Raw genomic sequence first — 14,294 nt, forward strand, 5'->3', positions numbered from 1 at the left:
GACCCTCCTTTCCAGCACCTTGGAGTACACTTTCCCTGGGAGGCTGAGTAATGTGATGCCTCTATAATTGGCACACACCCTCTGGTCCCCTTTTTTGAATATTGGGACCACCACCTCAGTCTGCCACTCCTTTGGCACTGACCCGGACTTCCACGCAATGTTAAACAGGTGTGTCAACCAAGACAGCCCCTCAACACCCAGCGCCTTCAGCATTTCTGGACGGATCTCATCAGTCCCTGGGGCTTTGTCACTGTGAAGTTGTTTGACTACCTCAGTGACCTCCTCCAGGGAAATTGATGATGACCCCCCATCATCTTCCGGCTCTGCCTCGATCGTAGAGGGTGGATTAGTCAGGTTCAGGAGTTCCTCAAAGTGTTCCTTCCAACGCTCAACAACCTCCTCAGTTGAGGTCAGCAGTGTCCCCTCCTTGCTGTATACAGCTTGGATGGTCCCCCGCTTTCCCTTCCTGAGGTGTCTGATGGTATTCCAGAAACACTTTGGTACAGACTGAAAGTCCTTCTCCATGGTTTCTCCAAACTCCTCTCACGCCCGCTGCTTTGCCTTGGTCACGGCCAAAGCCGCAGCCCTCTGGGCCAGTCGATACCCTGCAACTGCTTCTGGAGTCCCCTGGGCTAACATATCCCGGAAAGCCTCCTTCTTCAGTCGAACGGCTTCCCTGACCACCGCTGTCCACCACGGTGTCCGAGGGTTACTGCCCCTTGAGGTACCCATGGCCCTCAGGCCACAGCTCCCAGCGGCAGCTTCAGCAATGGAGGCTTTGAACACCGACCACTCATGCTCGATGTCCCCAACCTCCACAGGGATGCCTGAGAAGTTACAATTGAAATCTCTCCCGACAGGCTCTTCCTCCAGACGTTCCCAGTTCACCCTCACTACACGCTTTGGTTTTACAGGTCTGTCCAGAAGCTTCCTCCGCCATTGAAACCAGCTCACCACCAGATGGTGATCAGTGGACAGCTCTGCCCCTCTCTTTACCAAAACACCCGGTGGATATACAGTGTAAAACATTTATAATTAAATGTTTATATATTTAAACATGTAAAAGTCTATTTAATTCATTGAAAACTGCATCTCATCATATTAAAATACTAATAATTTAAAATAAAATACTAATAATACTAATAATTTTCTCTCCCACTAGGGGAGAACTCATGATAGACAAACGCTTGCCAATCAGTAGGCCTGTATCAAAGGAATAGGCACTATTCAAAATCCATAATTAATTGAAGAAATGATCTTGTATGGAATAAAATGCTATAGAATAATCTGACATGAGATAAGGAATGGTGGAAAGGACTGCCGGAATAAGTAAGGCAGATTTTTTTGGTATCCTCTCTGTGCCACTGTGATTAAAAGACTACATGAACAGAATGGAAAGGGTACTGGTGCCAAACTTGGTTCTGTCGCAAGCGAAAAACAACAGCAATTGCCAAAAACAGGGACAATCTGTGGAGCGATAGAATGCTCCCAATGCCACACGGTCCACATTGGAGGAGTCGAGGGCGATATGTTCTGTTCTTTCCTGACACAGTTCTAATCTACACAGAAGCAGACCATTTCTTATGATAACTTCATGTAAAGTTATCTAAATGCCACCCAAATAATGATACAGCTTAGAAATGAAATTCCCTCTGTGGCTCCCAAGAGGTCAGTGTGATCCATCTCTTGCATAATTTATAGGTTGTGTCTGAGAGATAGAGAGAAAGAGAGAGAGAGATTGTGCGCGTGTGTGTATAGGGAGGGAGATAGAGAAAGAGAGAGATTGTAAATCTGACTCAACACATTAAAAGACAACATCAATCAGATATATTCATTATATCCAGGCACTCGAAGGACAAGAGAGAAGATCATTCAGCTCAATAGTAAGAGGGGAAGAGAGGAAAAGCAACAGCTTGGGCCCTTGGGACAGGTCACAGTCACCGTGTGTGAAACACAATCAATACAACAACCGGGACATACTGTATACTGTACAGTACTGTACTGTCACAGACAGGCCTCAGAGAGTAAAATCTCAATATCCTCCAGAAAGCATGAGAAATATCTTTAGCGATGAATTCAAATGGATGAGATGCTGGAATATTTAGTAGGATGCCAATAAGAACAAAGCATTACACAAGCAGCGCCCTGCCTCTCCCCGGGAGCAAGTGTTAAGAATGGAGGGAGACAGAGAGAGCTGTCAGCTGAAGTGAGTGGTGTCCTTCGGCGTTGCGCTAGCTGTTTTATGACTCGCTTGACAGTTTGACTGCTTCTTTCATTCCTCCCTCTGTAACCACCCTCTCTGGGTATCTTTAATCAGAGGCCTTTCAACACTATTGCAGAGGTTGCCAGCATGGCTCTCACTTCAAGTGCAGCACAGAGGGCACCCTTGGCAATGACCCCTGTCTCATCCCCTCACTGGCAGCGAGAGCCTTTTATTCAGAGAGTTGTCGTGGTGTGCAGAGAGCACACATGGAGAAGAACATTTTTTACTTGATCAGAACTACCAAGAATCAAATGGCGGGTCTTTACATGTCTTTCAAAGACTACACCCCAACAATCACGCTGTCACCCACTTGACAAGCAGTTTAAACATCATCTCTATTCAGAACTAGTCAATCCTTTTCAGTTGAATGTATAGCTATATCTGTCTGACCATGGGCGTTGGTGAAATAGTACCCATAAAATGTTTGACATTGCTTTACTGTACTTTCGACAGCTCGAGACAAGGCGGCGGCGCAGTGACAACAAAAATAGTAATGAGAATCCATGTCCTTCTTCTGTGCCCCAATAAAGAATCACCGAGCAGCCAGACGAGATGGCTACAGAATAATATTTTAGTGTTCAGACCAGGCGTGGCTGCGGTCTTCCCCTCCAGCTGACCCTCTGTTGGGGCGTTGGAAGATTTAACTGCATGACAGGAATTTCCAACCGGGCATAGTTTGAATAGAATAGCTTTTGTATATTGTAAGCCATTTGAAAAAAACTAAATGAAAAAAAGAAACAGTACATTCTTCGGTATCATTCCTTAGCATGGGGCCTAGAGAATTTAGTTGCTGTTTCAACTAATGGCTTTGGGATTGAGATGGTATTGACTTGTAATAGTAGATGGTTAATATTTTAAAATGTCCGTACGTGAGTGCACTGTTCAGTATCAACAGTCAACACCCGCACGTGGTGGAAATGATCAGACTCTTGACATCTTATTTTCACTGTGAAAAACATGGGATGTTTGAACTGAGGTCTACAGAGAGCAAGCCGACTGAGATGAATAAATAATGATCCTGCTGGTATCTGCAGTGGAGAGCTCTTAATTTGAAGGGCTTGTAAGCCCCATTCCAATGATATTTTAAAATATCTCCTCATAAAAATATGAGATATTTGACAACTTACTTGCAGTATCCTTTTTTAAATACTGTAGCACGTGACCAGAAAACATTCAGATTCTGACTTTTTTTTCATCCTCACCCACCCCTTTCTGAATTACAATTTTCTTCCTATTGGAACATTCCTCTGGTAGAAAAATGAAGACATCTTGAGCTCAACTTCAAACACACTCCTCAGTAAACAGCCACTGTGGAGAAAAAGGGTTTCATCTGTACTCTGCCTCTGGGATATTATTAAGCCTCGCTGGTAGCTCCGACTGTAGAGGAGCAGAGGATAAGAGAGGTATCTCCTGTCTTCCTGCTGCCTGCCGTCAGAATAACAATCCCACAACCTGCATCCATCGAGCCACACTAGAAGAAAGAACGGCTGTTGTGGTTGAAAATGCCACTAAGTGAACACAAAAGTGTGCCTGAGAAAAAGCTTTCATCGATGAAAAAACAGACACGTTTCAACTGTGCTTCAGCTGTATCCATAATTACCCCGAGACAGTGGTTCTGTGCTGGACACGGTTTTTCAAATCGTCTGAGTAAAAGTGCAACTTAGTCGCTCTGACCTTCTCTTCACCCCTCTCCTGGGTTACATAATAATGTAAGCCATCCCATCTGTTCAAATCTTCACAATTGCTCTACTGTATTCATTAACACCACTGCTATTCCACAATCCCACTCAAGTTCTGTAATGGCTGCCACATTCCTGACGAATTAATGCATTAAGATACTGCAGGCTAGGCTTTAGAAATACATTATAGCTACATTTCACCCATTAGATATACAGTACAGCAAAATACAAAATACATGTACATTTCACTGTTAATTTACCGGTCCTACTTCTCTTCACATAATGGTGTATTTAAGATGTATTATTAGCCACCACCAATAGACGATATATTGAATATTCAGAAGAATCTCTACCTCTACCAGAAATTAATAAGTATACAATATATACACTTTTTATTTTTTTATTTTTTTATCCCATTAGAGCTGTCACTGTCATTCACTCTTAGCATCATTCTTGACATTAATGGCATCATAAGCCGGTGCTTGAGTTTCCATACCCACTGTGTGCCTGCACTTGAGTGTTCCATAATGGAGGGCCTCCGTCTATATTGCAGTAAACCTAATCTATTGAAAATAAATAAATGTAACTATATAACATTCATGGTTATGTTAAAAGTTCACCTAGATTAGTTTCAAATCAATCCCCCAGTCTACAGTGGCATATATCCATTTTGAGGTTGGACTTTTGTATATAATTGATTCTCTCTACATTCCAGTTATTTGATTCCAGCACATTTCAAAATGCAATCTCATATCACACTGCTGAGAGAGAAACCCACATGAAAAGCATGCATTGAGTATGCAGGGCAACTTCCTCCACATCCAAAACATAAGAGTGAAGAACAGCCAATTCACCAGCAAACACCACTTGTCTTCATGGATGACATTTCACATTATCTCAGTAAATGTAACATTTGAAACAGTTTAGACAATTATTTGATGCTTGATGCAGAGAGGCAAAAGCACACTTTGCACTCTAATAACAAGCACAGCATATGAAACCATGAATAACCATGAAATCTTGCACCTGCTTACACAGCCTATGCCTGCATTTACAACATGTTAGGTTGGATGCATTGGTATATTGACAATTTTGGTGTTGGAAATGTAACCAACTTAATTTTTTTAAGAAGAAGTTTAAGAAGTTAAAGAATATCACGTTTTTGCAGAAATCTGATCTAGATACATAGCATGCTGCCCAGTCTCATTGTAACGTGGTTATTCTGATTATTGGATTTTGTACAGTGCTAAGGCTTTTCATCACATTCATCTGTCATTTGTTTTGAAATCAAGTGGTTCAGGTCAATGATTGTTCAAAAGCTGTGTTATCTGGGACATAGATATTACCTGAGGCATACACGGTAAAGGGATCAATGAGACAGTTACCTATGGGGTATGCATAAATCATTAATATAGCTAGATTGAGCGGTTTTCTCTTCAAAAACCAATTAAGTCTTACAAAGTATTATGGTATTCTGTTTGAAAATGCTTGCATCTGCATGCTAGGCAAATGAAGTGACATATCTACTCTCAGTGACAAACAGTTAATTCATAAATTATTCAATTTACAATATCCCATTCCATCTAACCTACTGTAAATACCCACTGGATCCAAACTCTTGATAGGCAAGGGTATTTCTCCTCAATTTCCTCACACTGTCTGCTTGTAGAACATTACTTGAGAGACAATTCAGGAAAATGGTTTATAATAAATAGTGAAACTAATGAGAAACACTTTGTGTGCGTGACCAATGTAATTTTCACACTTGCCAATGGATAGTGTGGGCAACATGACAAATTATTCTCCATGAACAAAAGATCATAAATCCTTGGTTGTTCCAATATTACTGATTCCAAAAAGCATCTTTGCAGAGTAGTGTTAAGCTGAATCAGCTCTGGATATCGTCATTAAATAGTGATCAACTTTATTACCTGGGGTATCGACGGCTGGTCGGCTGTCAGTCAAATCTCATCATCAAAGAGGTGGTACGTCAGAGTGTTGCTATGCCAGCTCTCCTTATCCCTAACAACCACATCATCGATTGTAACTGCTTACTATTCATTAGATTAATGAGTGGGAACAGGCTAGCACTGGTGGGAGTCACTGAGGAGGTTGCAAAAGGTCTAACTTACATTACCTGGCACGTAAGATGATATAATGTATCCTATTTAACATGGCTATGAATATGGTCATGCGTGCCTTGCAACAGATGCCACTCTGCTAGAGCTCCTGTCAGCAGAAGATCTTCATTACTGGTGTCAAAGGCAGAGCCTGCAGCAAACAGCCCACAGCAGTAGCTGCTGCACTACTGTGGCTAAAACACCAGAACCCCTCGTTTTTCAGCATTACATTAGCATAGAGTCTATTATTCATTGAGGGCCTTCTAGATTTGTCTGTTCAAATTATTTTAGAGGGCCGATCTGTCCAGTATTGTTATGGGTATTCACTGAATAAAGCAAGCATTTTCCCAGGCGTGGCAAAGGAGGCTTGCTCAGTGCACCGACTCATTCCTTGGGGAAAAGAATAGAAAAAGAACACAAAATTTAAAGACTACCCCCCCCCCCCCCCCCCCCGCCCCATTCCCCTCCTCCTCCTCCCCACCAAACCCCCACAGTACAACATTACCCCCTTTACAAACAACTATGGAAATGCTGCACATGAAATTGTTGAACACCAAAAGGAATCTATGGTGGTCTACGGCATTTTGAATAGCCATTGCATTCATGTACTGGCTTTCATTCCCCATTCCTGAGGGAAAACGGCATATCATTCCCCAAAGTGCATACACCATTCCAAGAGACTATGAAAATGGTAATCGAAATCCATATCTATGACATAATGTGACTGGTGCTGGAGAAAAGGGCCTTAACTCGACAATCCTCAAATCGCGCTAGGGGGCGAAAATGATGATTTTTTATTTTTTTACCACCAACACCACCACCACCTCCATCAACACCACCACCAACCTCCATCAACACCACCACCACCTCCATTAACACCACCACCAACCTCCATCAACACCACCACCACCTCCATCAACACCACCACCAACAACGCTACAACAACGACTTACTACTCGTTCAACCGAGATACCTACTGTAAGTCGTTCGAACAAGATAGCTAAGTCGTTCGAACAATATACTTAAGTAATTCGAACGAGATAGCTAAGTCATTTGAACGACATAACCAACGTGTTAGAAAGACATGCTGGCAATTTGTTCTACGTGTTACGTTAAGTTTTAAAGTGTTTCCAACGCAGTATAGAATGAATGAATGTGTTTTGAATAGCCTTCGTCCAATATTTGGAAAAGATCAATCTATTATGCCTCTAGGTAGCTACTCCATGCAGCAGAAACCACATCCACACCCTACGTGGGAATCAAGGAGGATTGGGGGCGGCTATAACTATAACTGGGGGCCAATTATAATTCCCACCCATAACCTGCCTTTGAGAAGTGTGAAAAACTCAACATCTTTGAAAGGGAATTTCCCAGCTTGTGGATTTTTGGTGTATCAACATCCAAATAAGAATAATCCTCATCAACTATTTTCAGATTTCAATGTATGATAAAGCATTACATTTATTTATTTACTTACAATCTGCACTTTTAAAATCTGTAAAAAAGAAAAAAAAAAGACCTACAGTACTTGGGGACCAATACACCAGCTGTTGTCACAAATACTGTAATTTTGTGTCTGCTTGCATTTGTGCATGTGAGTGTGTTTGTTTGTATTTGTGTGTAAAAGCAAAGTGGTTTTAATATGTTTTGATCAACAGCAAATGTGTGAGCGTTCTCTGCCATGCATCTGTCTTCAAGAGGACACCTCATTCTTTCATTGACACACTTTGGCCATGTCAGGCCAGTGCTAATATGCATGCTAAATTAGCCAACATCGTTAGCTCTGACAGCTTGTGTCCTGCCAGGCCCAATTAGAAGGCTTCATGTTTTAGCGGAATGAGGCTCAGGTCAAAGAGCTTGTTAATCTCGGAGTGGGAATTTTTTGTGCAGTGCTCCTGTAACACTTCATCATGCTTTCAAAATGTATGACCTGGAAATCCTGCAACTACATTAGAGAAACACGTAAACAAGTAGATATAGCAGTCTCATTCATCAATGTACTGGACTTCTCTGGGTATGTAGTCTATACATCTGTAGTGTGGCAGGTATTTCTTATGTTAGTTCAGTTTATCACTTTGTTACATAATGACAGCTGCAGGTTAAAATGTTGTTTGGTTACTGTAAATGCCTAGCTATCCACCAATGGTTAACAGTCAAAATCAATATCTCTACAGCACATGCTGATCCATTTTCCTCGTCCTAGATTTTTCCACATTGTTGTAACAAATACAATAACCTAACGTCATTTAGGTTCCTGATTCAAGAGGTTGGCCCCTTTCTGTGTGCTGCTGGGTTGGTTGCATCAGATCCATGCATTTGGATACATTGCTGGGAACATCCACCCAACCCCGAGCCTCCAGCCCCCTCCCTCTCTGCTCCTCTGTTTGAACCCTAGTGCCAGTGGGAAGAGCTGTTCGCCCGCATTCTCATGTTCATGCATTGACTAACAGTGGCCAAACAAAGCTACTGTATCGACAGCATGGCTAATGGTCTCATTGGGAGAGATTTATTCACTAAGGTTGAGTTAATAAAATCGGGTGCCTATAAATAAAATCATTGTCTGCATGGTATGTGTCCTATATACATACGTGGTTAAATGTGGACCAGTTATTGTAAGAACCTTTTTAAAAAAAATAATAAAAAGGAAGAACACCTATAAAACCTTCAGTTTGATTAGGCTTTGTAATCGGCTAGACATCATTCCAAAACACTGAACAATATTATGAGTTTTATTAACATTTAAATCATACAGCTTCCTTTACAGTACTGTACGCCCCACTTATTGAGTTTACAGCTGGAATAATTGCTGATGGGCTAAACACATGACACATAGAGCTGTATTGTTAACCGCAATGTTTGAATACAACACTATACTACTGTAGTCCTTTCTAAAACAAAGCATCTGTTCAGCAGTAAAAACAACAACAACAGCTATCTTTGTCTAAATGCACTTGATACACCCCCAGGTGCTGTAGTTTCCTGATATCTTTATTACACAATTTCAGCAAAATTACTTCAGGGCATAGTGGTTAGTAAATGAGCATGCTAACTTACATAATGTTCAATGCAGTACTAACTGCAGTATAATAATCTTACTTTCTTTCCTTCTCAGAAAATATAGATTTGTCTAGCTGCTGGCAATCCTTCGGATGCAATGACAGATGTTTTTTTTTTTTTCTAGCTTTGACTGTATCTTCTGTTGTCTGTTGAGACTTTGGCTTGGAAGAAGGAATACGTATCTTTTTTTATTTTCCAAGTGATGGCATGTAAGACTGTCAATGAGGTGTGTGTGTACAGGTATGTGTGTGTGTGTGTGTGAGAGAGAGAGAGAGAGAGAGAGAGAGAGAGAGAGAGAGAGACAGAGAGCATGCGTGTAGGTGGATACACAGTATGTGTCCAGATTGAGAGTTAATTATTCAGACTGCATGTTGGAACATGAAAGTGGCCATAAGAGGACTATTGTACCTCTCTCTCAACCCCTGTCTCTCTGCGTTCAACACAGCAACTCAGGCAGTCACCCTGTTCCAAGTCGAAGACAGGGAAATGAAGCATCTGCTTCAACATCTGCTGATTGCCTGGTCCCCACCTCAACCACTCCCCATTACTGTATGTCAATACCATAAAAACAAAACAGCTTTGTGCAACAAATTAATAGTGCATACAAAACCTTTGGAAAGTAAAGCATTTTCCCAACTTCCTGGGTGGATTTCTATATTGCATCCGTGTGAAGTGATAAGTGCAATTTTCAGCAGCTCAAATTGATATGGTAGCAATCTCCCATGAAATATTGCAAAACAGCTACCCATGAAATACTGCGAAACAGACTGCATAAGAGCACCCTGTTTCTGCAGGCATTATATTCTCTTCTGCTGTTGTCTGGAAGACGATTTGCGCAAAATACTGTACAGTGAACCAACGTTGCGCACCCAATGAATTATACACAATCAACTAGGACGTAGTTGAAGAAAAGATATTCATGTTCACCATATTCTTAGATATTCATGTTCATCATATGCTATTCATCCACATGGAACTCTAGTTACGATCGCTACCACTGCCACCATTGGCAGAAGCCTGTTTGGCAGCGCAGCGGCCCTTTAAGTGTGATGTCTGATAATGAGAAGATTAATCATCTGCTAGAAAGAGCAAGCCCAGAGCGCCAGTCCCCAGAGGGACGCTGTAGAGGGCTAAAAAGAGAACGGCAGGGTCTACGGGGGGCTCTGTGCTCAAGGTTCTCTTGTCTGTGAAGCCAAGCGTCGCTTCTCCATCCAGCGGCCAATGCAACAAAAGAGGCCTGAGACTGGGCCACCCCTCAAAAGACATGTTGAGAGAAACCAATATCATTACAGGCAACGCAAGACCATGGAGTGCTGAAAAGAGCAGCCAGTGAATAGAGGCTGAGGGGTTTTCACCGAGGTCAAGAGGGGCAAAGCCGTAGCTACACTGCCAGACTGCAGATGGCGTCTCTTTGTTTTAGATTCTTATAGTCTGGTGTACAGTAAATGCTTTGTTGTTTTTTCCACAGAGCTCAACACCTGCACTCTTACTCCAGTATTGTGGTTTTGTTACTCATGTTTTAACCTGTGCTATCTATAAAAATACCAGAACCCCACACGATCCATTCTGTTGCCTTTTCCTCGCTGGCTATCTTTTTATCACAGAGCCTCAATGAAATGCTTTTTTTCAATCTGCAATAACACTTCGAAAATCTCAGGTTTCTAGTGATCCGTATCGCAGTGTAAAACACAGGCTCATCTGGGATGTTCCTGAGTTTGATCAATGGAGCGCAGTTGCCAAATATGAAGTCACTCACTGATGTACCTGTCGAGCCGTTGTGATTTACTGTGAACGATACAAAAGCCCTTATGCCTGGGACTGTCAGACCAGGCATGCTTATGATCACAGCGCCATTACGGCTCTCAAACAAACAGGTCACAACAGCAAATGCACTCAGAGTCACACAACGCTGCTGGCAGTGGCACAGACAAGACTTTCTTTTGAAACAAAGATCAAAGCTGGGTCGGTGGTGTCTGGTCTGGCAGTGCTCAGAATATTCATGAATACGAGACATCTGTCAGCAACTAGACAGCGCTGCTATGATGGGGAGGGAGGGAACTGACATTTGTTTCAAAACAATGAGGCAGCAACCCACCCCACTGCTAACTCATACAGTAGGCGCTTGAACTCTTAGCTTACTGCGCAGTCTGATGCAACCAGCCTCCAAATCTGGAGAAACTGCATACTGTTGCACTGTTTACTCCAATGAAGTGTTTCACTTCTCATGACAACTGTGCATAATACATTTTCCACCTCAATGCTACTGTACTGCCATTTTAATTTATGGCAAACGGAACCAGTTTGAAGCGTTCTTCTCCCTGAGTCTGCAGAATACTGTCCTTCCTCCGGACACAGTTTGTTGAAGTTAAAAGTCAAATACAATGTCATCAGATTTAATTTTCCCATTTATCAAGTCGTTTGCATAGCGTGCTCAGCGGTATGTTGTTTGAAGGCCTTGTGACCAGCAAGGGGAGGGACAGAAGCTAATGGACAGAGAGAGAGATAGAGGGCTGAGATGGACACAATTATCACCTGCATGGTAACTCTTGGGTCACTGTAGGTCTTTGGTGTTAGGTTGAAGGTAATATTTAGAGGGAGGTGAGATCAGTGCCAGAGATGACTATACAAAGCAGAGCCTGCACCTGCCGGGAGGATCACATGTCTGACTAACAACAAGAGGTGCGGCGAGGTCAGCACTGATGCTGTCACACCTGGACCACACTAATGTCACAGTGAAACCCGACCACAGAGTGGGTTCATCCCAAACTCCACTATCCTAATGAGAAAACAGGTCATTCTGAATGGACAGGTGTGCCACTACACATTTTAATTTAATTTTAGGGTTTTTGTGAGGCACATGTTGTGTGCATGTTTACGTCAAAACGACAACATGATTAAAGTGTACAGTGATGCAGAAAATGAGAGATGTTGAAACACTTCCAAAGTGCAATCATGATATGGAGCTTGTGATCTGAAGAGCTGAAAATGTATGTAGAAGTTGGCCTAAACCACCAATAATCTATAAATCTAAAGACAAGCCAAGTGGCCGATTGACCATTTTGGAAAGTTAGATTTCTGTCCTGTTTCACTTTGAGGCAGCCAATGATTTCCTCTCCAACTTTGGCTCGCTGGTTTTGTTTTGGTTTATGTCAGACTTTAGATCTGTTTCTAGGGGTTCTCTTGTTGCATGAAATCTCACTTGGCCTGTGTTTACTCGTACAGTGCCTTTGACTTTATGTCATGTTCCAAGTCAGAGTAATTGACAATGACAGTGTTAAGAACACTCCAAAACAAGAAAACAATCAACAAAGGACTCCTAGATGCCTTGTGGGTTCTGATATGGAATTTCGTGCTGACATGGGGGTATACAAATTCAGTTTCTTTTACATAAATTACCCTGGCAATTTCATTTCATAATTAGGGAAACAATGTGTATCAAATCATTTCTCCTGAAAACACATGCCACTACACATTCAGAGAGAGGCCCTGCTCTGGTAAGGAAGTTGTTTATGCCTTGTAACCGTTCTGAAACTCAGGGTGAATCAAGTTAAACCTCTTCTGGACAACCCGATGATGATGATGCCAGTATAAGCAAATGAGGTTTACACTACTGGTAGAAAAGAACTGTGTTGATCATGTGATGGGGAGTGCTGTCTTCACCTTTAGCTAAGCACATAGAGGTAGAGTTGAAACATGAAAGCCAATATCCATTAAACACAATCCATATTGAGCACATTTCATAATTTGAGTCCAACATATTGGACTAGCCTACTTGTGTTTTGCACAGCACTGTAATCACATTTGCGATTTAGAGCCAAGAATCAGTGGAGTGACGTATCACTGAAAGGTGATCAAAATGTTTTACAGTATGTCTGGAATTCTAAATTAAATATGATTTCACTTCCATTGTCATTGTCATGTCCTCTTTGGAAGTGGAAAGAGTGCAATCTTCGTTCTAATCCCTGTCAACGAGAAGAGCTCCCTCATTTCTCAGCTTTGTTTGCTGATTATCGGTGATGCTGCTTTTGCTTATTGTTGTAATGTCTGTGAATGAGAAGGAATATTGTGTCAATCTTAATCGCAAAAAAATCCCCACACACCACAGAGGTCTGGTAAGATGGGTCACTATCACATTTGTATTCATGAGCAGTAAAATGAATGAGTTGATGAATAAATGCATAATAAGACTGTACTCAATTGTTAGCTAAATGTCAAAGGACGTATGCCAAAGCTTTGAGAATTCAATCTGCAAGAGGGAAAACCAGTTGATTGGCACAAGAGCATGCAGAAAAATTAAACACACTTAAAAAAAACACATCTATGCCTCTTTTTTTAAATTATGATTTAAAGAAAGATAGTTGATTCATTGGTGTGTTTATTGGGGGCTGCACTATACCACAGCAGAGTCCTTTGAAGACTCACTGATATTTTACAAATAGAGCAGCATGATGAACAGATAGGAAAACAGACTGTCCTGTGATTTGAGCCGTTATCTTCCTGTTTTTCATGCTCCCTGTCGGCCAGGGTTGGGATGGGGATCTGTGAAACATCCAAAGGCAATCTGCTTTACAGTAACAAGACAGTTGGGCTTGTATGCTTATCACCAAAACAGGCTGCTGCGGCCCCAGCGTTTGAGTGTCATAATTAATGATGACACTACAAGATGCCTTTGATCTGGGCTCTGGTGCTCTGTGAGGATGATCATTGCATCAGTGGTGCTCCTGAACCTACATCCCCTGTTTCCCTGAGCGTGATCTCATATTCTCTTGTTGTACTGCTTGATCTTTCAATCATTTAAACATATGAAGACTAATTTGAGTCGTATGAAGACACACTATTTAAAGCCATTTGCATGTGTAAAAATGTCTTGTGATGATCAATGGGAAGGTTGGAGGTAAATCTTAACACATAAATGAGGTACACTAAATTAGGTAACCTCTGTATCTCTGTCTGTCCGCATCTTCCTCAGACACCATCGGCCCGAGTCTGACGGCATTCATATTTGGCATGGTGCATGGGTCTTGGACAGATAGTGATTTATGTTTTTGCAAATTTTAACATAAAATACTGCACCAGAGCCGCCCGCTCTGTCACACTGTGGTGCATTATATATCTACTGCACCCAAGTCAAGCTAGCCGAAAGAAATACTGTTCTGAATGGAACCTCACCCTGAT

The sequence above is a fragment of the Borostomias antarcticus genome (assembly GCF_949987555.1).
Source record: "Borostomias antarcticus genome assembly, chromosome: 6".
Lineage (NCBI taxonomy): Eukaryota > Metazoa > Chordata > Actinopteri > Stomiiformes > Stomiidae > Borostomias > Borostomias antarcticus.